Source organism: Rhinatrema bivittatum, chromosome 2 (genome assembly GCF_901001135.1).
Source record: "Rhinatrema bivittatum chromosome 2, aRhiBiv1.1, whole genome shotgun sequence".
In the NCBI taxonomy this organism is placed as follows: Eukaryota; Metazoa; Chordata; class Amphibia; order Gymnophiona; family Rhinatrematidae; genus Rhinatrema; species Rhinatrema bivittatum.
In genome coordinates, this window is record NC_042616.1 from 352,490,127 (window position 1) to 352,517,221 (window position 27,095).

General features: G+C 45.3%; 1 protein-coding gene and 1 long non-coding RNA gene across 4 annotated transcripts in view; both read left to right on the forward strand.

Annotated features, from left to right (window-relative positions):
• The window catches only part of STX17 (syntaxin 17), a 237,667-nt gene that overhangs the window by 92,390 nt on the left and 118,182 nt on the right, over positions 1–27,095 (forward strand). The window lies entirely within an intron of this gene.
• On the forward strand, positions 570–16,871 carry LOC115084696. The gene is made up of 3 exons (XR_003854632.1): positions 570–1,906; positions 12,821–12,906; positions 16,498–16,871. It is a non-coding gene; the product is annotated as an uncharacterized LOC115084696 (long non-coding RNA).

A 27,095-nucleotide genomic window follows, 5' to 3' on the forward strand; every position in this document is an offset into this window, starting at 1 on the left:
CCCCAATTCTATATGGCTCTGCTCTATGCTACACATATATAAACCAACAAGACAGCTCCGTTCCACAGACAAATGTTTACTGGAAATTCCGTCAGTCAGATCTACTAGCTTAGCCCTAACAAGAAACAGAGCTTTCTCAGTTTTTGGTCCTTCCTTGTGGAACTCTATACCAGACAGTATCCGAATGACATCTAATCGAAATGAATTCAAAAAGATGGTTAAAACCTTTCTATTTAATGAAGCATACAATCTCAGTACCACTATTTAAATGTTTACTCTGAATTACCCATATCTGCTTGATACTTGTAAAGAAAGAACTATTTTTGTTTTATTGTGTCTTATGTTCAAATTGTTTTTATTGTGTATGTAAATTGTAAACCGCCTAGACGGACACGTAAGTGACCCCATGTGCGGTATATAAAAAACTTTTAAATAAATAAAATAAAATAAAATAATACGGTTTAAAATTCCTGAAATTGTAATCATGTGTTACGGTTTTGGGCTGTAGTCTGGTGTGATGAACATCACCTTCAGGAGTGACACAGGACAGGAGGACGGAAGCAATTGCAGGTGATCTGGTGAGGCTGGGTAGAGTCTCTGGAGCTGGATGCAGGCTGAGAGGAGTCTCTGGAGCTGGGTGCGTGGTGGTAAGGGTGAACTTCAGGAAACACTGGAACAGAATGTGGGTAATGCGTGGATGTGAATTGCAGGTAAGCGTGAACTGTTTCACTGGAACTGAGCCAGGTAAGGGTGAAATCCAGAATACAGAAACAGTGTGCAGGTAAAGTGATACAGAATGCAAGTAAGCGTGAACTGGAGGAGGGGAACCAGAGCAAGGAAAACAGACAATGACAGGATTGGACAAACCAGGACAAGGACTACACTGAACATGAAACACAGAATGCCCGAAGGCAGCAAGGCAAAGAAGTCCAAGGGGAAACAGGGGCAAGCAGAAGAGTAATAGCACAGCTACAAGGGGGTTCAGGGAGAGAGGGGACAAGAAGGCAAGCAAGAACTAGAATGCCTGTAGACCACAGAGCAAGATCAGCAAAGAACCAGGAGGCCCATAGGCAAGGCAGGAAACCAGGATGCCCGAAGAAGCACAAGGCAAGGCACAGATGGCTAAAGCAGGGAGCCCAAAGGAACTCGATGCCGAAGCACAGAGGCATAGGCTAGGCGGGGTTAAATAGTGAGTTGTGGATATGGGACAGGTAGGCAAGGAAGGCTGGGCCAGCCAGGGGAGAGTGCTCATGGGGGGCCTCTGGTGGTGAGGAGGCTGCACAGCAGCCAGAATCGTAACATCATGTAGGTGCATAATCCAAAATAACCAGGGAGTTAATTTTTTTGATATTTACCAGAACAGTCTATTGTAGACTGAGATATATGCTCTGTGTCTTTTAAATATCTGTCACTGAAAGATATTTTGCTTAGGAAGGGGATACCTTGTTATTACCTAATTTATGCATGGTAATTATGTACCCTGCACTGAAGTAAGGCACGGCACATAAAAAATATTTTAAATAATGTCCCTCTCTTGGTATTACCTGATTTATCCAGTTTATCATCTACAACACATTTCTGATTTCCTCTTAAATATAAATGAACTGTTGCCCCTAAAGATGATTAGGTCAGCTGACATAGAGAAAAACGTATAGCTATAAGTGTCAGTGTTATGTACATTGTAAATGTCCCCACCACAGTAATATATCTCCCGTGAGGATCTTTGATTTTTTCTTCATTAAATTGTGCAGATTTATGAAACAGAATGGCTACCTTCATTTTTTTACTATCTGAGGAAGCAGAGTAGCATTGGCCTACTCATTCTTTTCATAGCTTACCATGTTCTTTTTCATCTAGATGTGTTTCCTGCAGCATAGCAAATGTTGCACCGTAGAACTTCACTGCTGTGAGCACTTTCTTCCTCTTTATCATTAACCTGATTTATTCCAAGAGACTATTTTAAAATTAGTTCTTACTTGATAAAGTAGATATGTACCAAAATGGCCAAAATCAATTTAGTTTATGAATTAAAACAAGTCCCTCTCAGTCTCAACACCCAGTAGGGCAGTATGTTATTTTGTAATCCTCTGAAAATGATGGATCAGTGGAATATAAATTATTGAAATAAATAAGTATTACACACTCACACACACACAATCACACACACAATCACACAATCAAGGTGAAATAAACCTCTATTTAGCCCAACACTAATCGTCCAAGTACGCTGTACTTCATATAAGGGGTCGAGTTTAAAAGCAACATGCGTGCAGTTCCCGGGCACGCAGATGGACGCACCGATTTTATAATATGCGTGCCGGCATGTGCATGTTATAAAATCTGATGGCACGCATGCACATGTGCGCCAGATTTTGTACACCATTATGCACGTTAAGGAGCGGACTGGGAGGGAACTTCCCTATTCCCCAACCTAACCTTCCTCCCTCTTCCCCTCTCCTTCCGCCTCCTAACTCTAACCAAACTATCCCCAAATTTTTTATTTTGGTACTTACTGCTCGTCTGGAGCAGTAGTAATCTCCATGACCGGTTGGCTGCCTGCATGCCCTTCCCCAGGACAGCATTGAATGGTGGGGAGGATTGGGGGAGAGACCTGAGATGGGGGGAAGATTGGGGGAAGGGCCTGAGATGGGGAAGGATTGGGGGATGGATGGACCTGAGTTGGGAGGGGGGAGGATTAGGGGAAGGGCCTGAGATGTGAGAGGAGAGAAGGAAGGGGAGGGAGGAGAGAAGAGAGAGAGAGAGAGGAGCCAGCCAGCCTTGGGGTGGCACCATAGTAAGCAGCTATTATGCTACTCTAGGAGGCCCACCTAGTAACTCGAGGTGAGGTTTAGGTAGTAGTGTTAGGGGTTAGGGGATACTTTGACATGCAGAGTGAGACGTACGAACAGAACAGTACATTCTTGTGAAGATTTGATGTCCTTCGGATTGAGAAAACTCACACAACGATGAGATTTGTACTCTCATTCTAGCTTGATGGACTCTCTACCTGGGTAACATCAATCTCTCTCTCACCCCCCCCCCCCCCCCACAAGTGGTTGCAGGTAGTTAATGCAATAATTGTGGTATTACCGCAAAATGTGAAAAGTTCGCGCAGTTTGTGGTAATACTGTGTGAAGTGCTAAGATAACGCATGCGATAGTTTGATGAATCTAGCCCATAGTTTGTAACCCATTTATAATGGTAGATAGGTAGGAAATAAATATTTCTGAATAAATAAATGTTGTACATCAGTGGTGTAGCCAGAATTGATTTTTTTGGGTGGGCACAAGGTTAATATGGGTGGGCTGTAGGCATGCAGGTCTACTAGTTGTTTTCTTATTGATAAATAATGTCTTATACTGCACCCTAGAATGGCTTTCTAAGTAATTTGCAACAACCATTATGCATCATGTATGTAACTTTAAAATAATTTACCTCAGTCATTTCAAGCACTTACCAGCATTAAAAATTCCTTATTAATCAGAATTTATTTTATATTTATTGCAGTTTATAAATGCACAAGTATAGAAAATCAGATCCAATCATGTAATAAAACAAAAATTAATGTATTTCCTAGCGTGTAGCCAGATGGACTCGGAACAAGTGGGTATAGTGTGCTCGTGCTAGCAGTTGGAGACGGATCTGACGTCAGCACGGGTACATATACCCCCACAGGAAGTGAAGCAACTCAGTAATTTCCATCTCCAAAGCAGTTTGGAGCTCCTGCACGCTCGCTGAGCGTGTTTTCCAAATCTACTTTCTACTTTTGACTTACTAAATTTCTAAGAAGATACCAGACGACGAGCCCCGCAATCCTGCGGTGATACCCTTGGGTCCCTCCCCAGTTGAGTTTCCCGAGGTGATTTCTGCGATCCCTCGGAGGTTTAGGCCTCGGTCCGGTGGCCGAATCGCGGCAGGGATCTAGCCTCCGAGCGAGAAGGGCTCGGGCCTGGCTGAGAGGTGCCTCGGTCCCGGCGTGGACTTCGCCCCGAGCGTGACGAGTTCAGCGGCTTAGAGGCAGCGGGTGCATTTCCTCGAGCGCGGCGGTGAAGGTATTTCCCCTCTCCCCCCGCAGCCGGAGACCGCCCGGGTTGCAGCCGGGAAGCGCCGAAGATCAGGTAAGGCGTACATCTCTTACTTTTGGTCTCCGAGGTTCGAGGATCGGCGGCGTTGCCGGTAGACAACACGCCGTGGAGGTCGCCATTTTGTCAGCCTTGTTAAGGTATTGTGCGCCCATGGATAGGCGCCTGTGGAGGGGCGCACAACGCAGCATATACATTACTAAGCGTATGTTCTTGTGCGCATATTGTAAGGCGGCGACATGGTCCTCCCTCCATACCTTTTCCAGATTTTACCGTCTGGATGTCCAGGCCAGGGAGGACACAGCATTTGCGAGGGCAGTCCTACGCGGTCCTCAGGCAGCCTCCCGCCCAGTCCGGGAGTAAAGCTTTTGTACATCCCACTTGTTCTGAGTCCATCTGGCTACACGCTAGGAAATGTTGAGATTACTTACCTGATAATCTCCTTTTCCTTAGTGTAGACAGATGGACTCAGCATCCCGCCCAGCTGCTGGTGTACATGGGTTTCACCAATTCAAGGTAAGCCATGTCATTTTCTTACATAAGAGCATCCACTCTACCAGGTGTCGACGCCTTCCGGTTGGAAGCGCTGGCGGCCTCCAGCTACTATCAATCGGTCAGGGGAATCCTGTTTCACTAATTCATTGATTGGTCAGTACACATATATCCATAACAGCTTTTGCAAGGAAGATTACTGAGTTGCTTTACTTCCTGTGGGGGTATATGTACCCGTGCTGACGTCAGATCCGTCTCCAACTGCTAGCACGAGCACACTATACCCACTTGTTCTGAGTCCATCTGTCTACACTAAGGAAAAGGAGATTATCAGGTAAGTAATCTCAACATTCTGTCATGAACCATCTTTGCAGAAAATCAGAAATAATCATAAATACAATAAAATATAATTAATCATCAGAATAGGTGCAGCACAGAGCTAGGACAATTCACATTACAACTAACATGAAAAAAAAATTATAATTCTGGTGTCACCTCAGCAAAAAATAATCCCCCACTGCTATTTTGTGAAGTAACACAAACTCTTGCAAAGAAAGAAGCATCTAGAACCTTGCTATACAGTCACAGCACTGACTCTCAGGATTCAAATAACAGCAACTTTATTTTATTTATTTATTTTAAAACATTTCTATACCGTCGTTTAGTGATATACCATCACAACGGTTTACAAATAGGCACATAAATAAGTTCGAAATGGATTTTACTTTAACCAGAGGGTGCCGTAGTTGTTCAGATACATGATTCGCTATTATAAGCTATATGTAAAGTGTATTAAAATTCTCTTTATGAGCTCACCGTAGATGCGGTATACTGTAATTCTTTAACTTAATACCTAAGTGTGATAAAATAAAAGCACACATGTTCTCAGGTGACTTTTGCCTGTGTGTATAAGTCCTTTTCTTGTTTCTTAGTACCACCTATTTCCCATTCTCACTTTGAAAAGCCTTTTTGAAAAGCTATGTTTTTAAGCTTTTTTTGAAAAGTTTTTGATCCCTCATTAGTCTTATTTCGGGTGGCATTGAGTTCCATAATATAGGGCCAGCTAATGACAGTGCTCTCTCCCTTACTTGTGTCAGTTTAGCTGTCTTTACAGAGGGTATGGTTAGTAAGACTTTATTTGCTGATCTGAGATTTCTTTGGGGAACATGCAGTCTTAATGCAGTGTTTAACCAATCAGTATTTTCTTCATTATTTAACTTGTGGATTGTGCAAAGTGTTTTAAATTGTACTCTTTGTTCGATTGGCAGCCAGTGTAATTCGGCAAGAGTTTGAGTGATGTGGTCCCTTCTGCTTTTTCCAGTTAGGATTCTGGCTGCAGAGTTCTGTAATATTTGGAGTGGTCTTAGTGTTGAATGTGGTAATCCAAGGAAGAGTGTGTTACAATAGTCTGTGCTAGCAAAAATAAGTGCTTGAAGAACAGTTCGAAAGTGCGCTTGGGTTAGTAGTGGTTTTAGCCTTCTAAGGACCATTAGTTTTGCGTACCCCTCTCTGACTTTCAATGATATGTGTTGTTTGAGGTTGATTTCATTGTCAATTATTACTCCTAGGTTTCGGGTTTTTTCGGTTAGTTCCACTATCTGATTGTTTCTGAGTTTGATGGGATTCTGGATTAATTCAGTTGTTTTTCGTTCAAGGTGTATGAATTCTGTTTTTTCAATATTAATTACTAGTTCCATTTGTCACAGCAGTTGTTTAATTATGCCTAGGTATAGCATTGCTAGGTTCAACGTTTTTTCAATTGTTTCGTCTACTGGTAAAATTAGCTGGATGTCGTCCGCATATATGTAATGTATGATACCTAGACCGGCTAAGAGGTGGCATAGGGGCAGCATGTAAATGTTAGAGTCGCCGAAAGTGCTGATCCCTGGGGGACTCCGGTTTTTAGCTGGATTTTGTCTGAAATAGTGTTTTTTATCTGTACCTGAAAGAATCTATTGTTTAGGTTGGACCTGAACCATTCAATTGTTTTGTCTTGAAGTCCTATTTCTTCAAGCTTATTTAGTAGTATGTTATGATTTACTGTGTCAAATGCTGCTGATAGGTCTAATAATATCATGATGTAGTGTTTTCCACTGTCAAACCCACGTAATACATTGTCTGTTAGAGAGATAAGTAATGTTTCAGTACTATAGTGTTTTCTAAAGCCGTGTTGTGAGGGGTAAAGCAGCAATGCAAATATTGCACCAGGCCGTAGAACATTAATACATCACCTACTAGAATAATAGAACAAGCTGGACTACTACTACAGAGAAACTACACGCTAGCAGAAAAACTGCTTTTCAGTCACACACACACAGGCAAAACAGAGACCAATCTTTACCTAATATAGAAATAAGAGACTACAAATTAGAAACAGAAACATGCAGATAAAACCAAAATACAAAAATATAAGAAATGCACATTTTTAAAGATGACATATTTAAATTGCTAACATCTCAAAATATTATTATTTTTTTTTTTACCTTTTGTTGTCTGATCTTTGTATTTTTCTAATCAGTTGGTCCTGGTCTGTTTTTCTTATTTTTTCCCTTGTCGCTCATTTCCTAATTCCTTTTCAGTGTCTTTCTTCTATTATTGTCGTCTTCCCTTCCACACACACAAGCTTTCTCTCTCAGACTCCCTTACACGCTCAAGCTGTCACTCATATGCTCTACCCCCCCCCCCCCACACACACACACAAGCTCACATTCTCTCAGACACACATACAAGCTCTCACTTTCTCATCCCTCCCCAGGCTTACATTCTTATGAACACACAGACACACATCCAGGCACCCATTCTCACCCACACACACAAACCCAGACTCCCATTCTCACCCACACATACACACAGTTAAGGTCCCATTCTCACCCACACATACACACATTCAAGGTCCCATTCTCACCCACACATACACACATTCAAGGTCCCATTCTCACCCACACATACACACTTTCAAGCTGCCATTCTCTCCCACACACAAACCCAGGCTTCTATTCTCACCCACACATACACACATTCAAGCTCCCATTCTCATTCTCACACACCCATTATCATCCATACAGAAATTCCCAATAATCACGGACCTACGGTATGACACTAAACCAAGCTTCATCGCAATCACAGAATCCTGGTTAAAGAAATCAGACACAGTTCTAAAAAACCAAATAGCGCACAGAAACTATGATGTATTTTCAATTCCAGAACGAATAAATTAGGAGGTGGCCTACTTCTAATCATTGATAAAAAATTCAAATGTAAACTTATGCCCACCATACCCCCAAGGAACCACGAAATTGCAATCTTTGATACTGAAAATATACAAATATGCCTTATTTACTGCTCCCCAAGCCTCCTCGAACTAAACGTCTCCCCACTAATTGAATACCTCACGGTACACCTAAATACTTCAAAACCAACCATCATGCTTGGAGATTTTAACCTTCACATGGACGTCTACCCATTATCAAACACCTGCCAAACACTAAGTGATATAATGACAGCATTAGGGTTCAAATTAATTTCAGATAATCCCACACACAAAGCAGGTCACTCCCTCGACCTGACATATATCAACACAGCTGCTTAGAACACTTGAACACTAATTATAATCCAATTTCATGGTTAGATCATTTTCTCATTCAATCTACCATCAAACACCTAAATCCAAAAGAAATAAAAAAAAAAAAAAAGAACAAATAGAATTTAAATATCGTCCACCATACAACATCGAAATACTAAAAAACAAACTAGAAGACAAATTAAAAAACTTTGACTACAAAGACTGCGACTCTGCAACAACAGCATGGTTGACAACCACGAATAAACTAGCAGATGAAATAAACCCCACAAAACATATATGCATTAATGAACCTAAACAATTAAATCCTTGGTATAACAAAAAGATAAAAGAAGTTAAGTGAAATCTGAGGAAAAAAAAAAAAAGAATGGAAAAAATTTAAAACAGAAAAATTGACCAAATTCAGGAAACATCTAGCATACTAAAAACAAGTAATCCTTAATGCAAAAAAACAATTCTTCAGCTCAAAAATTGAAAAATTCGTAAATAACCTAAGAGTACTATTCAACATAGTTAAAGATCTTACCAACGATAAAACAGTCTCCCCAGAACTACCAGAGAATAGATGTAATGAAATTGCACAATTTTTTAAATACAAAATTACAAATTTAAAAACCAAAATCCCAAACTCAACAAAACAGGTTATTAGAATGTACAAAAGGGACGTTACACAATGGCGTATGTTCAATGAGATTTCAAATCTTGAAGTAGAATCCATGCTAAAAAAGCTAAATCCTGCCCCACATAGAATTGACACCCTACTTATGATGGACATAAAAAAACTAGCTAACATAGCTTCCCCAATACTAGCTAAAATCATAAACCTATCCCTAGACGAAGGATCAATGCCAGCTTTATTCAAAGGAGTAATTATCAAACCTATTTTAAAGAAAAAAAACAGTGACCCAAATATCCTGAGTAAGTACAGACCAGTTTCAAATCTACCACTAATTGCTAAACTAATAGTTGTTTTTGTACAGTTTTTTCTATCTGAACATTTAGATAACAATAACATACTGTATCCTTCGCAGCATGGCTTCCGAAAACATTATAGCACTGAAAGTTTACTAATCTCACTGACAGACAATATTCTGAGAGGATTGATAGTGGAAAACATTACATTCTTGTACATGTACATTCTTGTACATGTTAGTCAGCCTTTGACACAGTAAATCATTTTATACTATTAAAAAGACTAGAAGAAATAGGACTTCAAAACAAAACAATTGCCTGGTTCAGATCTTATCTAAGTAATTGATTTTTTTCAAGTACAGATAAAAAAAGCAATGTCAGAGAAAATTGATCTTCAAACAGGAGTACCACAGGGGTCAGCACTCTCCGCAACACTTTTTAATATTTACCTGCTTCCCCTGTGCCATCTACTGGCAGGCCTGGGTATCATACATTACATATACGCTAAGGGGCGGATTTTCAGAGCCCTGCTCGCGTAAATCCGCCCAAAACCGGGCGGATTTACGCGAGCAGGGCCCTGCGCGCCGGGAAGCCTATTTTACATAGGCCTCCCGGCGCGCGCAGAGCCCCGGGACTAGCGTAAGTCCCGGGGTTCTCGGAGGGGGGCGTGTCGGGGGGCGGGCCCGGTCGTCGCGGCGTTTCGGGGGCGTGTCGGCAGCGTTTTGGGGGTGGGTACGGGGGCGTGGCTACGACCCGGGGGCGTGGCCGCGCCCTCCGTACCCGCCCCCAGGTCGCGGCCCGGCGCGCAGGAGTCCCGTTCGCGCGCGGGGATTTACGCCTCCCTCTGGGAGGCGTAAATCCCCCGACAAAGGTAGGATGGGGGTTTAGACAGGGCCGGGCGGGTGGGTTAGGTAGGGGAAGGGAGGGGAAGGTGAGGGGGGTAGGCTGCGCGGCTCGGCGCGCGCAGGCTATACGAAATCGATAGCCTTGCGCGCGCCGATCCAGGATTTTAGCCGATACGCGCGACTACGCGCGTATCTACTAAAATCCAGCGTACTTTTGTTTGCGCCTGGAGCGCAAACAAAAGTAGGCTATTCGCGCTCGTCTGAAAATCTACCCCTAATGACATTCAACTAATTCTACCCATAGATGATACAATTGAAAAAACATTAAACCTAGCAATCATGTACCTTGACATAATTAAACAACTACTGAACCAAATGGAGCTTATTAACATCGAAAAAACGGAATTTTTACATTTAGAACGAAAAAACATTAAGATGATTCAAACTCCAATCATACTAAAACATAATCAGAAAATAGAATTAGCCGACAAGGCGAGAAACCTCGGTGTAATAATTGACACAGAACTAAGCCTTAAACAACACATATCACTAAAAGTAAAAGAAGGCTACGCTAAACTTATGGTCCTCAGGAGGCTAAAACCCTTACTAACTCAAACTTTCGAACAGTTCTACAGTCACTAATATTTGCAAGCACAAACTACTGCAACACACTGTTTCTGGGATTACTATACTCAACTATAAGACCACTCCAAATTTTACAAAAATCTGCTGCAAGAATACTTACTGGTAAAAGTAAAAGAGAGCACATCACCGGAACTCTTGCTGAACTACACTGGCTACCCATAGACAAAGGGTACAATACAAAACACTATGCACAATACATAAATTAATTAATGAAGAAAAAGCTGAGTGGCTGAACACAGCACTACGTCTACATGTCCCACAGAGAAATCTTAGATCGGTTAGAACAGCAAGACTGACCCAAGTTAGAGAGCGGGCACTATCCTTAGCAGGACCAATATTATGGAACACCATGCCCCTGGAGATCAGATAACAGAGGGGTAGATTTTATAAATTTGCGAGAGCGCGTACTTTTGTTCGCGCACCAGACGCGAACAAAAGTATGCTGGATTTTATAAGATATGCGCGTATCTTATAAAATCCGGGGTCGGCGCGCGCAAGGGGGTGCACATTTGTGCAACTTGCGCGCGCCGAACCCGGCGCGCGCTGCCTGTTCCCTCCAAGGCCGCTCCAAAATCGGAGCGGCCTCGGAGGGAACTTTCTTTCCACCCCCCCGCGCCTTCCCCTCCCTTCTCCTACCTAACCCCCCCCCCCCGGCCCTATCTAAACCCCCCCCTACCTTTGTTGCCAGATTTACGCCTGCCGATGGCGTGCCATCACCCGACCCGGGGGCTGGTCAGGAGGGCCGGCGCCACGCCCCCTCACCGCCCCTTTTACGAAGCCCCGGGACTTACGCGTGTCCTGGGGCTCTGTGTGCGCCGGCGGCCTATGCAAAATAGGCACGCCGGCGCGCGTAAATCCGGCTTTTAAAATCCGGCCCAGAGAAATTTAAAACTTTTCAAAAAAAGTTTAAAAACCTGGCTTTACAAACAAGCGTTTTACAATGAGAATGGAGAATAGGAAAATGACTAAAACTGGCAGAAGAGCACCAACAAAGAGCACGTAGTCAACCATGTGCGTATTTTATTATTTTATCTCTATCTAACTAATAATATTAGATAAAAGACAGTATAAAGTACTATACATGTATAGTTAATCTATTTATTCATATAAATGGACATGTTCCATGTCACTTATCAAGTAGCTTTTATTAATGAAACTATGTAACCGGAACCTTATTGGCACCTTGATAGAATACCCAATTTGAACATTATTATATGTGCCTACCTGTAAACCGTTGTGATGGTGTATGACTAAATGACGGCATAGAAAATTTTAAAAAATAAATAAATACACACAAGCCCGTGCACAGCTTCTGGTTCTGCTTCCTCCCCCCAGCAGGAAGATCAGTTGGCCTCTCCTGCTGCCACTGGCCTCCTATCTTCGGGCCGTACGGCCCACCGATCTTCCTACTTGGGGGGGGGGGAGGGGGAGGAAGCGGAAGCTGTGCGCGGCGCGTTGCTTCCGTTCCCCCCTAATACAGGAAGATCGGTGGGCCATATGGCCCGAAGATAGCAGGAGGCCGGTGGCAGCAGGAGAGGTCAACTGATCTTCCTGCTTGGGAGGGAGAGGAAGCAGAAGCTGTGCGTTGCGCTTCCGCTCCCCCCACCTCCCAAACAGGAAGATCGGTGGGTCATATGGCCGCAGGACCGCTTCCCCATGTGTGCATGGAATAGTGCACCGGGCCTGGGTCCTCCTCTTCGCTGTCGCTTGCAGTTCCGGTGCCAGTTGGGTGGGCAGCTGCCCACCCAGGCCCACCCGTGGCTACGCCACTGTTGTACATTATGGGCCATATTTTCAAAGCCCTACGCGCGCAAATCTCAGGGGCACGCACAACCCGAATTTTGCATAGCGGTCTTTGTGCGAGTAAATGACCCAGCGCGCATAAAGTTGCGCCAACAAAAAAGGGGCGTTTTGGAGGCATCGGGGTGTCGGGTCAGGGGCATGCACATGACAAGCACATATGACGTATTTTATAAGGGACGCGCGCAAATCCCCCGACACGTTCAGTGTATCTCAAGCACGTATATATACTACTGCCTGCCTGTGGGCGTAAGGGACGTCTAACGTGACCGTGGTTTCTTGCCCTCATCGCTCAGGGACCCTTGATTATGGAGAAAGGTGGAAGGAAGAGCTTGTTGGGCTTACTGGTGGTAACTGGGAAACGGCTATTTTCCTGTTCATTTGTGTGTAATGGTAAGGAACTGCCTCAGAATGTGATAAACAGAAAGAACATCAATTCTCCTTGGGCATTCCTGTTTCTACAGATGTTTATAATAGCTGCATGGGTCCTATGTTGTATACGGCTGAGAAGAAAAAGAGAGAGGAGAAGAAGAATGCTGAGACTAAGGAGGTACCCTTTATATAGAGTTTACAGGATGTGCACACAATTTCTGGATCTGTCTGAGGAGGAAGTAATGCGCAGGTTCAGATTTAACAAGGACACCATACTGTGCCTCTGCCAAATGTTAGAGCCTGGCCTGCAGCCTATCACCCAAAGGGGCCATGCTTTGCCAGTACACATCAAGGTGACAACGGCCCTGGCCTTTTTTGCTACTGGCACCTTCCAAACACCGCTGGGAGTGACATCAGGAATCACTCAGTCTGCCACCTCAAGGTGTCTAGAGCAGTGGTTCTCAACCGGTGTGTCGCAACACACCAATGTGTCACCAAGCACCAGCTGGTTTGTTGCGGCTCCCGGTGTCCCAAAGCCCCAGTTATTCTTCCCTTTACCTTTTTCCTGCTCGCGTGGGCCAGTGGGAAACCTCCTCCCTTCTTCCTGCACCAGCGGGCCAATCGGAAGCCTCCTTCCTTCTTCCTGTCCCCGCAGGCCAGTCGGAAGCCTCCTCCCTTCTTCCTGCCAGTGGGAGGAGGAAGCAGCTGATTGGCCGGTGGGGCAGGAAAAAGGGGGCATCTCACAGCCCAGGGGTGGTGTGGTTTGAGGGGGGCTGGGAGGAGTGGCAGTGTCCAGGCCTGTGGCGATGAAGAAGCCCTACCCTGTGATTGCCACGGGCTGGAAGTGCTGAAATTAAACACAGCGGCGAGCTACAAAGAAAAGAGGCCAGCCGCACCAGGATTTCCCGCTTCCAAAGCGGCAGGGAACCGCGATAGAGTAGGGGTTCCCCAAAGCGGCAGTGAGTCGCAAGCACGAAGAGGTCAGTTGCTCTGGGGATTCCCCCCCAGATGCAACAATGAGTAAGTGGCACTCAGCCATGCTGATTACAGATGGGGCAATTGGAGCTCCCAGCGGCCATAAAAGGAGGCAGATGGGGGACTGCGGGAGCCTAGGGATATCCCGACAGCCAGAAGAAAGGCTTGAGTGCTGTGGCATATTTTTCTAAAATAAATGTTTGCTGCTTCAGTGCGGCTGCAAAGGCAGCGGCAGCACTGGGAAACCTGCCACTGCGAAATTAAAGGCGAACACAGCATTGGGGCTCTAAGTAAAGTGTGTGTGAGAGACAGAGACTGGGCAGGGAGGTGAGTGGGGTGTGTGTGAGAGACAGAGACTGGGCAGGGAGGTGAGTGGGGTGTGTGTGAGAGACAGAGACTGGGCAGGGAGGTGAGTGGGGTGTGTGTGAGACAGAGACTGGGCGGAGGTGACTGGGGTGTGTGTGAGAGACAGAGACTGGGCAGGGAGGTGACTGGGGTGTGTGTGTGTGAGACAGAGACTGGTCATAGGTTTTAATTTGTGAGTGTGTGTGTACTCCCTGGAGGAAAGGAGGAGCAGGGGTGATATGATTCAGACTTTCAGATACTTGAAAAACTTTAATGATTCAAAGAGAACGACAAACCTTTTCCGTCAGAAAAAAATCAGCAGAACCAGAGGTCACGAGCTGAGGCTCCAGGGAGGAAGACTAAGAACCAATCTCAGGAAGTATTTCTTCACGGAAAGGGTAGTGGATGCCTGGAATGCCCTTCCGGAGGAAGTGGTGAAGTCTAAAACTGTGAAGGACTTCAAAGGGGCGTGGGATAAATACTGTGGATCCATCAAGTCTAGAGGGCGTGAATAAAGAAGAGGCAGCAAAACACTGCACTGAGCGGCAATAGCCACAGAGGCATTCACGGAGCGGGATGCCAGTGGTTGGTGTTCCACCTTCACGGAGCGGAAGGATGGAGGGCTGCCATCCAAAAAAAAAAAATACAAACCAAAAAAAAAAAAACCAGGGGTGGGTAAGAGTAAGGGGCAGGGGTGTGGCCTGCTTGTTACAGCGGTTGCTACCCCTAATTGAGATGGATGTTCACTTGGATGCAGATCCGGCGCTGCTCTCTACATTGGTGGTGGGATGGAGGGGAATTAGGGCTGGAGGGTACTGGAAGCCAATAGTAACAGGTGGGAGAGAAAAAGGGGAAAAAAAATGGATAAAGTGCGTAGCTTGCTGGGCAGACTGGATGGGCCGTTTGGTCTTCTTCTGCCATCATTTCTATGTTTCTATGTGTGCGTGCGTGTGTGTGTGAGACTTGTGGGCCCTAAAGAAGAGGACTGTGAGGACAGAGCTTCAGCTGCCGCTGCTGCTCCTGGTATTTGCTTTCAAGGGAAAGGAGTAGGAGAGTTGCTGGAGAGGGTAAGTAAAGGTGGCATTTTAAGTTTATTTTTCTTGATTGACTGCCATTTTAATTATTGAGTATTATGTGATGTGTCTGCTGTTTTGAAATATTTTATTGATATTTGGACAATTTTTAATAATTTTTATGAGTTTTAATTGTTTGACCTTATTCTGTTCATCAGCTGTTTTGAAACATTTATTAATAGAGTTTTACAATTATTTCTGTGTGGGGATATTCTGTTTTCCTAATAGGAGGTGTATTAGTGTTTAGGACCTGATTTTAATATTTGTAGTGTTGCCTTTTCATAGATAGTGTTGTTATGTGTTCCATAATGCAGATGTAACTTTGTTCAGATTAATTTCTGTGCATTATTGCAGATCCTGGGACTGTGTTAAGTGCTATATTTCTCTTTCCATTTCTTTAGGTTTGCACTGCATGCAGAGGGGCTTTTTTGGTTTTCCATTCCAGTTTGTCTCCATATTTATAATGTGTGGTCTTTCTGTACTTGGTGAGGGTCGGTTCTGTGTATTTGACCGAGGTGAGGTATTTTACTAGCATGTAGGCAATTGTATCAATCTTATTTGTTGTGTTTTCTCAATAGGATTAGTGGTAAATTATTGCCTTTTCATAAGGAGGGCTATTGTGCCTGGCAGTAAAGGGAGATTGTTTTGCTTTTACTGAGATGTCATCAGAACCAGAATATCTTTTTTTTGCATGATGAGTTCTATGGGTAATGCCCTAGTTCTGCTCTGCATCCATTGTTGGAGGTCAAGGGGGTTCCCGTGGATGCAGAGTGTATGTTTACATATAGCCCCGTGACAGTCACATGTTCAGTGTGTCACGCATGCGAGAACCATCTGTCAGGTATGTCCCGGCCGAAAAAAGGTTGAGAACCACTGGTCTAGAGCATGTCCTGGCTGCCTTTCTCCGGAAAACACAACACTTTATCTCCTTCCCCTTCAGAAGACAGAATCAACAAGAAATAATGACAGAGTTTTATCAAATTGCACGCTTCCCCTCAGTCTTGGGAGCTGTTGATTGCACTCCTGGTGCCCTTAGGGGCATGTGAGTGCAAAGATGAGGCCACCTATCGCAACCGCAAGGGATTCCACTCCCTAAACATGCAAGTGGTCTGCAATGCCAAGAGCATAGTCACGAATGTGGTGCCCCGTTTTCCTGGATCCACTCACAACGCCTACATTCTATCACAATCCAGAATTCATGGCTCCTAGGTAGTAAGCTAACCAACACTTCTAACATACATAGTTCCCAGCTAACTTTATGTCAGCCTTACATGTATGCTCCACAGCAGGCCTCCTGTTTACTTGGCCTGTGAGCTGTGCCATAATGAAACACAGAAGGAATATGTAACCCTGATGATCTCTGTCTTCTCCTATAGGTGACAGAGGCTATCCACTAAAACCCTGGCTCATGATCCCCATTTCCTCCCCCATAACTGCCACTGAGGCTCGCTACAGCAGGGCACACCGTAAGACCAGGGCTGTCATAGAGAGAACATTTGGCTTACTGAAGTCACGCTTCCACTGTCTAGAAAGATCTGGAGGATGCCTTCTTTACAGTCCCCCTAAACTGTGTGAGATTTTTCTAGCCTGCTGTATGCTACATAATCTGGGACTTAACAGACACATGTCTTCGCCAGAGGAGGCCCCTCAGGAGAATGAGGAGGAGGAGCATCTGACTCAGGAGGAATTGCAAGAAATCCATCGCTTGAGTCAAAGGCAGGCTATACAACAAAGAAGCACTCTCATAGAAAGCCATTTCATAAGGTGAAAGTGGATTTATTTACAATAAAGTGCAGATAAATAAAAGTGAACAAAATAAAAAAATCACTTCCTTGGTCGTCCTCTTTCTGGCTTCAGGAAGCTTTGACTGCCCCAACCTGGAGCTCCTGCGCAGTGGACTCCTCCCACTGCTCACACTACCCTCAGAGGGCGGAGGAGGTTGGGGCAGTTCCAGTTCATGGCTGCCGGAAGGTACAACCGGTGGCAACAGTTGCTCTGGTGGTGGTGGTGGAAGCATGACAGGTGGCGCAGGCGGGGGTGCCATCCACGGATTGCCTGGGGCAGGCTGAGGTGCAGGTGGCTGTCCCACAGCGGGCTCTTCAGCATGGGCAGGTGCCATCCATGGGAAGGGTGGCCCATAAGGTGGAGGGTAACGCATCCGGGGCACCATGGAAGGCCATGGTGCCGCTGGTGGCTGCGGCTGCACAGGAGGCAACCACTGAAGCATCTCCCTCCACACCTCAGTTTGTTCATCAGTAGCCCGGCAAAGGTCCCGGATCGCCTGCTGAATCCCCTGTCCTTCCTCCCTGATGGTATCATGGAGGGCTTGTGATTCCTCCCTGATGGTATCACAGAGGGACTCTGCTTCCTGCTGCAGCACATCAGGCAGGCCTGAGATAGCGTCCAAGAGCCTGGCGCTCTGCTGTAATAGCAGTCTCTCAGTCTGACTGGCAGCCAATTCAGGTTCGGGCTGGTCCGACGCACTGCTGTCCTGCGGGCGATCATGAAGGAGATCAGCCAGTGTGTCCTCCGGCTCCTCTAGCTGCCGCTGCTGCTCCTCTTCCTCCACAAACTGTTCCAGCTGTTCACGGGCTCCCCGTTCCTCCTCTTCCGACAAGTCAGAGATCACCCGCAGATGACGGTACAGCCTTTGGGGTCGTCTAGGTGCAGGTCGAGGTTGCTCATCATCTGGCTCCCCTAAAACAAATCATAAACAAATGAGCACACACTGCCATTCGATGTGTTATGTACTTTGGTTCATATGGCATCCATGGTACAGTACATACACCTCACTACTAATCCAGTGGTATAGAGCTGTGAATGCCCCCGGCATTCTAAATAGTCCAGACCCAGCTTTATACTCCTGGTGGTAGTCCTTGTGGCAGAGGGAGGGCTTAAGGCACACAACAGACAGCTTGGGGAATATGACTTTCACAGGACAGAGCACTGTCACTGTGCTGCATTGAATTGGGCCATAGTCTACCAGTTCCACAAACAGAAGGCCCTGTCCTTGGAAGAATCCAGAAAGTGTATAGATCCCTTAAACAAATAGCTGAGACCACCACCACTGTTCTATGCACTGCAGGGACACCTGACATTTCTTATCTGCTAGGGACATTGTAAGGTGTCAAGTGGCCGAGGAGCTAGGCCTAGGGTGCCCTTACAGCTCCTTGTCAAGGGTGTCAAGCCAATCCAGTGCTTTCCTCACAAACGTGTTCTGCTTTTTCTAGTGATCTCCGTATGAAAATATGAGCACTATCTCATAGCATACATTGTGTAAAGCCAGGGGCGTGTTCCTGGTATTTCACGTTGAGCAGCAGCTACTTGGTCAGCCTACATAGGCCCCAACAGAGAACCTCCCCTATGCATTTTAATATACAGGCTAGGCAAGTACACCTTATAGACTCAGCTTTATTAGGCCAAATAACAAACATTGCATTTTTTCATACACACATGAAAGACCACTGCACACTTTGACCTAGCTTATACGACCAAAGCTGCAGTACTTACAAGCTGTCTGCTGGCTTGGTACATATGTAAAGATCATGCATTCTTAATATCCTAGGATAATGAATGCTCAAAATACAATGGCCCCTGTGTCCCTTACAAAGCCTAACATAAACTGCTGTACTCTATACTGTGTACATACAGATAGTTACAGATGTGACCAATGTTGCTTTCCATACAGTACCTGAAAACATTTACTAGGTGAATAGCTAGAAAAAGGCATAGTTAATTAGCAGTGCTAGATGGTTCTTAATGCAGACTACAGAAACCTTTTTTTTTTCTGCTCACCTTCCTGCCCTACACGAGGCATGGTGTCAAGCTGGCCAATTCCTCCCACTGCTGCCTCAGACAAAGTGCTGAGGATCAGTATTGCGCCCATTGGTCGCAGACGGCCGCGACCGCTTTGCCTCACCTCTTTTACCCTTTTCCTCCTCTCATGGAAGGATGGCTGCCTCTGCTGCTGTTTGCCGAAACCCTCGGTGTCTCCGAGCCAGCATGGGCGTCCCCGTCCGCCATGCTTCTTCCTGAGGTCTCCTAGGGCACACTGGCGCACGCTGCCTACGTTTTTGAATACGTCATGGTGGGAACCTCGGGGGCGGCCCCATCACATGACGTCAGTACCTCCGAGTATTTAACCTCCGCTCCGCTCCAATTGAACGAGTTAGCAAGGACTTCGGTTTTGCTACTCTGACCGCTTCTAAGCTGCTCACTTGGATTCTCCACTACCCTTCGGGGTATCTCGCTCCTATGGAAGCTCTGGGTACCTGCTCTTCGGGGGCCTCTCACTTCTACTTGCCCTCCGGGGTTTATCTGCCTAACCTTAAGGACACCGCTCCTCAAGGGTTCTGTCTGCTTTCTTTCAGGGACTCTCGGCGCTCCTAGGTACTCGCACCTTGAGGGCCTATTCTGTACAGGGTATCCTGCACCTCGGACCACGGGTCCCTCTCTTAATTCAGCTAACTAAGGAAGTTAGCAGCACTGCCTCTGAGAGTATCTCTCTACGCTCCAGCTCTCCTCATTCCACCCTTCAGGTTCATGGCCTATATGGCGCTGCGGAACTCTGCTACATCTGGGTGAGACCATGAACTATAGAGACTGTCTGACTTACTGTGATATCGCTGAACTACTGCACTGTCCGTTCCTTGGGCAAGATTCTACTCATCAGCAGCAGTATAATAAAGCTTTCTTTCCTCAGTGTCTGCTTACTAGAGACTAGCCAATCATTGTGGTTCCTCACGGGGCCCCTCCCCATGGGAGGAGTCATCGCCACTTCGACCAAGAGTCCACAACATGCCACAAACCCAACAGATTGCCAACTCCATGGACTTGGCTCAGCTCGCAGCCTTGCAGGCCATTCCTGGCCTGGCCCAGTGGATCACTGAGCAACAAAAGTCTCTGGAAAGCCTGGCTGCTGCCTTCAGTCAGTTACATGCACAACTGAATACTTCAGCAACTCCTGTAAAAGAATTTCTGTCTCCGGTGGTGACTGTCAAGACCACCGTACTGTTATCCATGCCTACCCGCTTCACGGGTGAAGCAAGAATGTGTAGAGGGTTTGTTAACCAATGCAATATGCATTTTTCTTTACAACCTACCCTCTTTCCCACAGAAACTTCCAAGACCAAGACTTCTCTACTTGAAGGAAGATCCTTGTCTTGGGCTTCACCGTTACGGGAACGTGAAGATCCTATCCTGAATGACCTTTTCAAGTCTGTCTTCGATGACCCGGCTTGCCACACCATCACTGGATCCGCTCTGCTCAATCTCCCGCAAGGTAATAAACCACTAGCAGACTATGTGGTCGAATTCAAGACTCTTAGCATCCGCACTACACTGGGACACAGGATGTTTACATGCTATCTTCATGGAGGGTCTCAACTCTTGCTTAAAGGACGAACTGGTGGCTCACAATCTGCCTGAAACCCTTGAATCTCTCATGGAACTGGCTGGGAGAATAGACCGCCGGATTTGAGACCGGACTCAAGAGGCTAACAGTCCTCGGAAGCCCGTCCCGGGAGCTAACCATCCTAAACCTGTGCCAATTGCCTCAAGCCTACCGTCTGCACCCTTAGAAGAAGATGAACCTATGCAATTAGTAAGAAGTCATTTAACATCTAAAGAAAGATGATTCCGCAAACGCATGGGATTATGCATGTACTGTGGCCAATCAGGTCACGCTGTCCAAACCTGTCTCATCTGTCCGGGTAACTGGCAGGCCTAGGATCCGCAGGAGGACTCTTCCTAGACCTCACTGCTCCAATTCCTCCATTGTCTCTACCAGTCTCACTCCTCTGCGGAGGCCTTGAGTTTCAGACCCTTGCCCTCATAGACTCCGGTGCCGGAGGAAATTTCAACTTAAAACGCTTAGTAGAACATCTACGGATTCCTACCACACCTATAGCTAAGCCATTGCTATTATCTTCAATCCATGGGGAACCATTGCCTGGAGAGGTTTCGTTGATTACCCAGGCCATCGGCCTGCACACCGGAGCTTTACACTCCGAAAACATCCCTTTCCTCGTATTGGAGAAGGCCATGCATCCAGTGGTACTTGGACTGCCCTGGCTACAAGATCATATGCCACAGTTCAACTGGGCAATGCTGGAATTATCCCTGTGGGGACCTGGCTGTCATGGCCGGTGTCTCGTGGAAGTTTCTCCAATGATATGCATGCCCACTACACCATTGTTACCAGGTCTACCTCCACAATACGTCTCCTTCCAGGATGTTTTCTCTAAACAAGCAGCAGATGTACTTCCACCTCAGAGTTTTTGACTGTCCTATAAACCTGAAACCCAATATGGAGCCTCCAAAAAGGAGAGTTTACCCTCTTTCTGCAGCTGAGACTAAGGCCATGTCCACCTATATACAAGAGAACCTTCAAAAAGGTTTTATTAGACCCTCCAAATCCCCAGCTGGTGCAGGATTCTTTTTTGTGGGAAAAAAGATGGCACTTTACGTCCCTGCATAGACTATAGGGGTGTGAATGAAATTACCATCAAGGACCGGTGTCCCCTGCCCTTAATTTCCAAACTATTTGACAGACTCCAGGGAGCTAAGATATTTTCTAAACTGGATCTCAAAGGAGCTTACAACTTGGTGTGCATTCGGGAAGGTGACGAATGGAAGACAGCCTTTAATACCTGTGATGGACATTTTGAATATCTCGTCATGCCCTTTGGACTAAGTAACGCATCTGCAGTCTTTCAAAATATGATGAACGACATCTTACGGGACTTACTATATCAATGTGTAGTAGTATATCTTGATGACATTTTGCTCTTTTCCCAGGATCTACAAACACATCAAGAGGATGTCAAGAAGGTTTTAAGGGGGGCGCTAGCGAGCAGCACAGCAAGATGGAAGCCTGATTTAGCTGCTCCTCCTTACTCCTGAATCACAACGACATTTTCAGTAGTTGATATAGCCCTTCTAGTAGGAATTTGCTGAAAAAGAGTGCAGGACTAAATCAGGATGGCAACTCGCAAAAAAAATGTGGATTTGAAACAATTTGCCTTCAGCAAATTAGCTGGGGAGTTGCTGCCTGATGGTGACAACCAGGCCGAAAATCCACGGGACCACGAGGACGATCAGATGAGCCCTGCATAGCGTCGGTGAATACCGCTGAACAACCAGGTCCCGCACTGCAACCCGACTTCCCGACCCGTTCAGAAATATGGAACTGGTTTATTGAACTGAGATCCGACCTCAAATCCCACAAGGTGGAGATCCTGGCGTCTGTTACCACTATGAGGGAATATCTAGACACCATGGGACATAGGGTGGACGACCTGGATATCCGCATGGACGGTCAGAGTGCTGTAACAGAATCTCTTTCCACCCAACAGTCCACTCTGACAAAAGAATTCGAAGCATTGAATGAGAAAATCGAGGATCTGGAAAATCGCTCGAGATGAGCGAATCTGCGTATCAGAGGGATCCTGGAATCTGACGAATACCAAGACTGCATGGCCACAGCCAAAGTGGTATGCAGGCATTTATTAAGGGTTAACAGCCCACCTAGAACGGAGGAAGAAGGACAACCGGCAATTGATCTCGAGTGTGCCCATAGTGCCTTGGGCCCGCGGCAGGAAAATCAATCATGAGATATTATCGTTAAATTTCATCACTTTAAAATAAAAGAGGAAATAATAAAGGTGGCGAGATCTAAAACCCAATGGAAGTGGCAAAATTTGGATATCACCTTCTATAATGACCTGGCGCCAACCACGTTGCAAAAGCGCTATCATCTGAGAGAGGTGACTGCCGCCTTGAGAAATGAAGAAATCCGTTACCACTGGGCATTTCCATTTTCTCTTATTTTCCAATGGAAAGAGATCACCTACCGACTAAAATCTCTTTCAGACGCTGTAGAATGCTTCAAGCAAGCCGGGCTGGATATACCTTTTTCTGCGCCGAAAAGCCAACAGGCAGCCCCAACACCTATGATGACTCCAAGATGGCGCCGACCTGGCCTTGGCAGGGGTCGCCTACGCAGACAACAGTCTCAAGCTGCAATCGGGTCTGATGATCGGGGCTGATGCCGCTAATGGTCCTGGCTGAGAGACTAATCTTTCGACGCCTGAAGATCTCTTTGGCATGAAGATTAACTGGGCGACTTTTCAATTTTTCCTTTCTGTATAGGGCTACTTGGCTATACATAGAGTTTTGTCGTATTATGCTTACATAGCTTTAATACGGGGGGGCGCAGCTGTTTTGGGGAACTGCATTGTGTATAGGCACCCACGGGACTAGTTCGCAAAGCTCTTGCGGACAACTCTCATATGGGGGGGGGGGGGGTAATTGGCTGGTTGCCTAAAGTTTTTTCTTTGCAGCTCATTCTATCAATACCTTAATGTATACGGGACACCAACATGTATGGGTTGCCATTTTTTTAATTTTCCAATATTCATACGGCAAATTACTTCCATTATGCTCTCTGGAACCACAGGTTTTACTGTTTGTTGTCGATGCTAGTCAGGATATTATGCTAGGCTGCTATTTCTCTCATGTAACATGGTTAATATAATATCACTAAATGTCAAAGGCCTTAACTCGTATAGGAATCGATTTTTGCTTAGGAAAGAGCTATTACACCTCAAAGCAGACATTGCCTTTATCCAAGAGTCCCACCTAAAGCATAGACACAGCCATCTGTTGCACTGTAAAGAATATTCTCAGGTCTTCATGGCCGCCAGTGGGCCCCACAATAAATATACAGGGACTGGGATTTTGATCTCATCCCAATTGGTATTTGAGAAGGTCTCTCACATAGAGGACCCTTCCGGTAGATTTTTATTACTTAAGATTCGAGTAGGGCCTCAGATTTACACTCTGATATCGGTATATGCCCCCAATAGGGATCAAAGTGAATTTTTCAAGGTGATACATACCCTTTTATCATCGTATGCGGAAGGTTCCCTTATTCTTGGTGGTCACTTAAATATAACTTTGCGTCGAGACCTTGACAGCTCTGAAAGTCAGGGTGCCACTCAACAATCCATTAGGGATCAGCTGAAGGAAATCATGGATGAATGGCTATTGATGGACATTTGGAGGAATCGCAATCCACACTCCCGTACATACCCTTTCTATTGTTCTCCCCACAGTAGTTACTCCCGTATTGACTATTTTCTGGTGGATAAAATGTTATGTAATGCGGTTAGTCGAACAGACATTGACATTACATGGTCGGACCATGCGCCCATTAGCCTAGCGGTCAGGCTAGGGGATAGGGATCTAGGTGCACGATTTTGGAAATTGAATGAATCTTTATTACAAGATAACTCATTTTCTCAGACACTAGAGTCCCAGCTGCAGGAATACTTCTCTTTCAACACTGACCCAGATATAACCCCAGGTACCCTGTGGGAATGTTCTAAGGCGGTGGTTCGAGGTCTATTTATAGCTAGGGCCACTGCATGTAAACGACACAGGCTTCAAGCTAGGCAGGACCTTTTGGCACAAATCAGCCAACTAGCCAGAGATCATATGAAATCTCAATCACAGAAATATTATCAAATATTTTTGGCCCTTATATCTGAGCTTCAGCAACTGGATAACCAGCAATTACTGCATGCATTGGATGTCACTAAACAGGTATATTATGAAGGAGGGGATAAAGCGGGGAAACTGCTAGCAAGACAACTAAAAGCTAATGTTTTGCAGAATAATATATCCAAAATTAAAGGCCCCTTCGGAACAATCTTAACGGATTCCACAGAGATCCGGAAGCCTTTTCTTGCTTTTATAAGATGCTATACAGCACTGAGGCCAACATACTCAATTCAGATCTAGAGGTATATTTGGCGGCTGTTGTCTTGCCATGCATCACTACAGAGCAACAACAGGCTTTGGATGCCCCTATTACAGTGGTCATCGAATCTCTCAAGTTAGGCAATCTCCAGGACTGGATGGACTCTCGGGGGCATATTATAAAAAATGTCTAAATACGGTGGCAGAGCCCTTAACCGAGTACTTTAAGTAACAAGTCATGGGATAGGTGGCGATGTCCTTTCGTGGATTGCAAACTGGCTAAAAGACAGGAAACGGAGAGTAGGATTAAATGGACAATTTTCTCAGTGGAAGGGAGTGGGCAGTGGAGTGCCTCAAGGATCTGTATTGGGACCCTTACTTTTCAATATATTTATAAATGATCTGGAAAGAAATACGACAAGTGAGATAATCAAATTTGCAGATGACACAAAATTGTTCAGAGTAGTTAAATCACAAGCAGATTGTGATAAATTGCAGGAAGACCTTGTGAGACTGGAAAATTGGGCATCCAAATGGCAGATGAAATTTAATGTGGATAAGTGCAAGGTGATGCATATAGGGAAAAATAACCCATGCTATAATTACACATTGTTGGGTTCCATATTAGGTGCTACAACCCAAGAAAGAGATCAAGGTGTCATAGTGGATAACACATTGAAATTGTCAGTTCAGTGTGCTGCGGCAGTCAAAAAAGCAAACAGAATGTTGGGAATTATTAGAAAGGGAATGGTGAATAAAACGGAAAATGTCATAATGCCTTCGTATCAATCCATGGTGAGACCGCACCTTGAATACTGTGTACAATTCTGGTCGCCGCATCTCAAAAAAGATATAATTGCGATGGAGAAGGTACAGAGAAGGGCTACCAAAATGATAAGGGGAATGGAACAATTCCCCTAGGAGGAAAGACTAAAGAGGTTAGGACTTTTCAGCTTGGAGAAGAGACGGCTGAGGGGGGATATGATAGAGATGTTTAAAATCATGAGAGGTCTAGAACGGGTAGATGTGAATCGGTTATTTACTCTTTCGGATAGTAGAAAGACTAGGGGGACTCCATGAAGTTAGCATTGGGCACATTTAAAAATAATCTGAGAGAGTTCTTTTTTACTCAACGCACAATTAAACTCTGGAATTTGTTGCCAGAGGATGTGGTTAGTGCAGTTAGTATAGCTGTGTTTAAAAAAGGATTGGATAAGTTCTTGGAGGAGATGTCCAATACCTGCTATTAAGTTCACTTAGAGAATAGCCACTGCCATTAGCAAGTGGGTACTTGCCAGGTTCTTATGGCCTGGATTGGCCACTGTTGGAAACAGGATGCTGGGCTTGATGGACCCTTGGTCTGACCCAGTATGGCATTTTCTTATGTTCTTTGAGAGGACAGGGCTATCGACCGCCAAGCTAATGTGGCGGGTATAACGGTGCTGGCTAAACCTGGTAGGGATCCCACACAATGCAGCTCCTACAGACCTATCTCACTAATTAATGTGGACCTTAAGATCCTTGCGAGACTATTAGCACTCAGACTTAACTGGGTGCTTCCTAATTTAGTCCATACCGACCAGGTCAGTTTGGTTCCACAACGCATGGCCGCGGATATCATCAGAAAAGTTGTTGATCTCATGTGGTGGGTGCAAGAGTCAAGAGAGCCAGCAACACTGCTCTCTATCGACGCTGAAAAAGCGTTCAATTTAGTTCATTGGCCGTTTCTCTTCCTCACATTGCTTAAATAAAATTTCGGACCCTTTTTTCTCCAATGGATTAAACGACCGTATGACCACCCCAAAGCCAGAGTAAAAGTGAATAATGGATATGGGAGTGCCTTTGATATTGGGTGAGGAACCAGACAGGAGTGCCCCCTTTCCCCACTTTTATTTGCTTTATATCTAGAACCATTCACTACCAGAGTACGCTCTTCTGTGGACATTACGGGAGTACAACTGGGGGACAGACAATATAAGCTTTCATTATTTGCGGAAGATATCCTCATGATTCTTACCAATCCCACCCGATCCCTACAGGGCTGATGAAAGAAATAACCAGTTTCAGTCAAGTGGTGGGTTTTCGTGTCAATTTAGAAAAATCAAAATTGTTAAACATTAATTTAACCCCCCTGGAAGTTCAGACCATCAGTAGGCAGTTCCTCTTTCGATGGGCTAAAGCCCACATCAAATATTTGGGTATCCTACTTTCT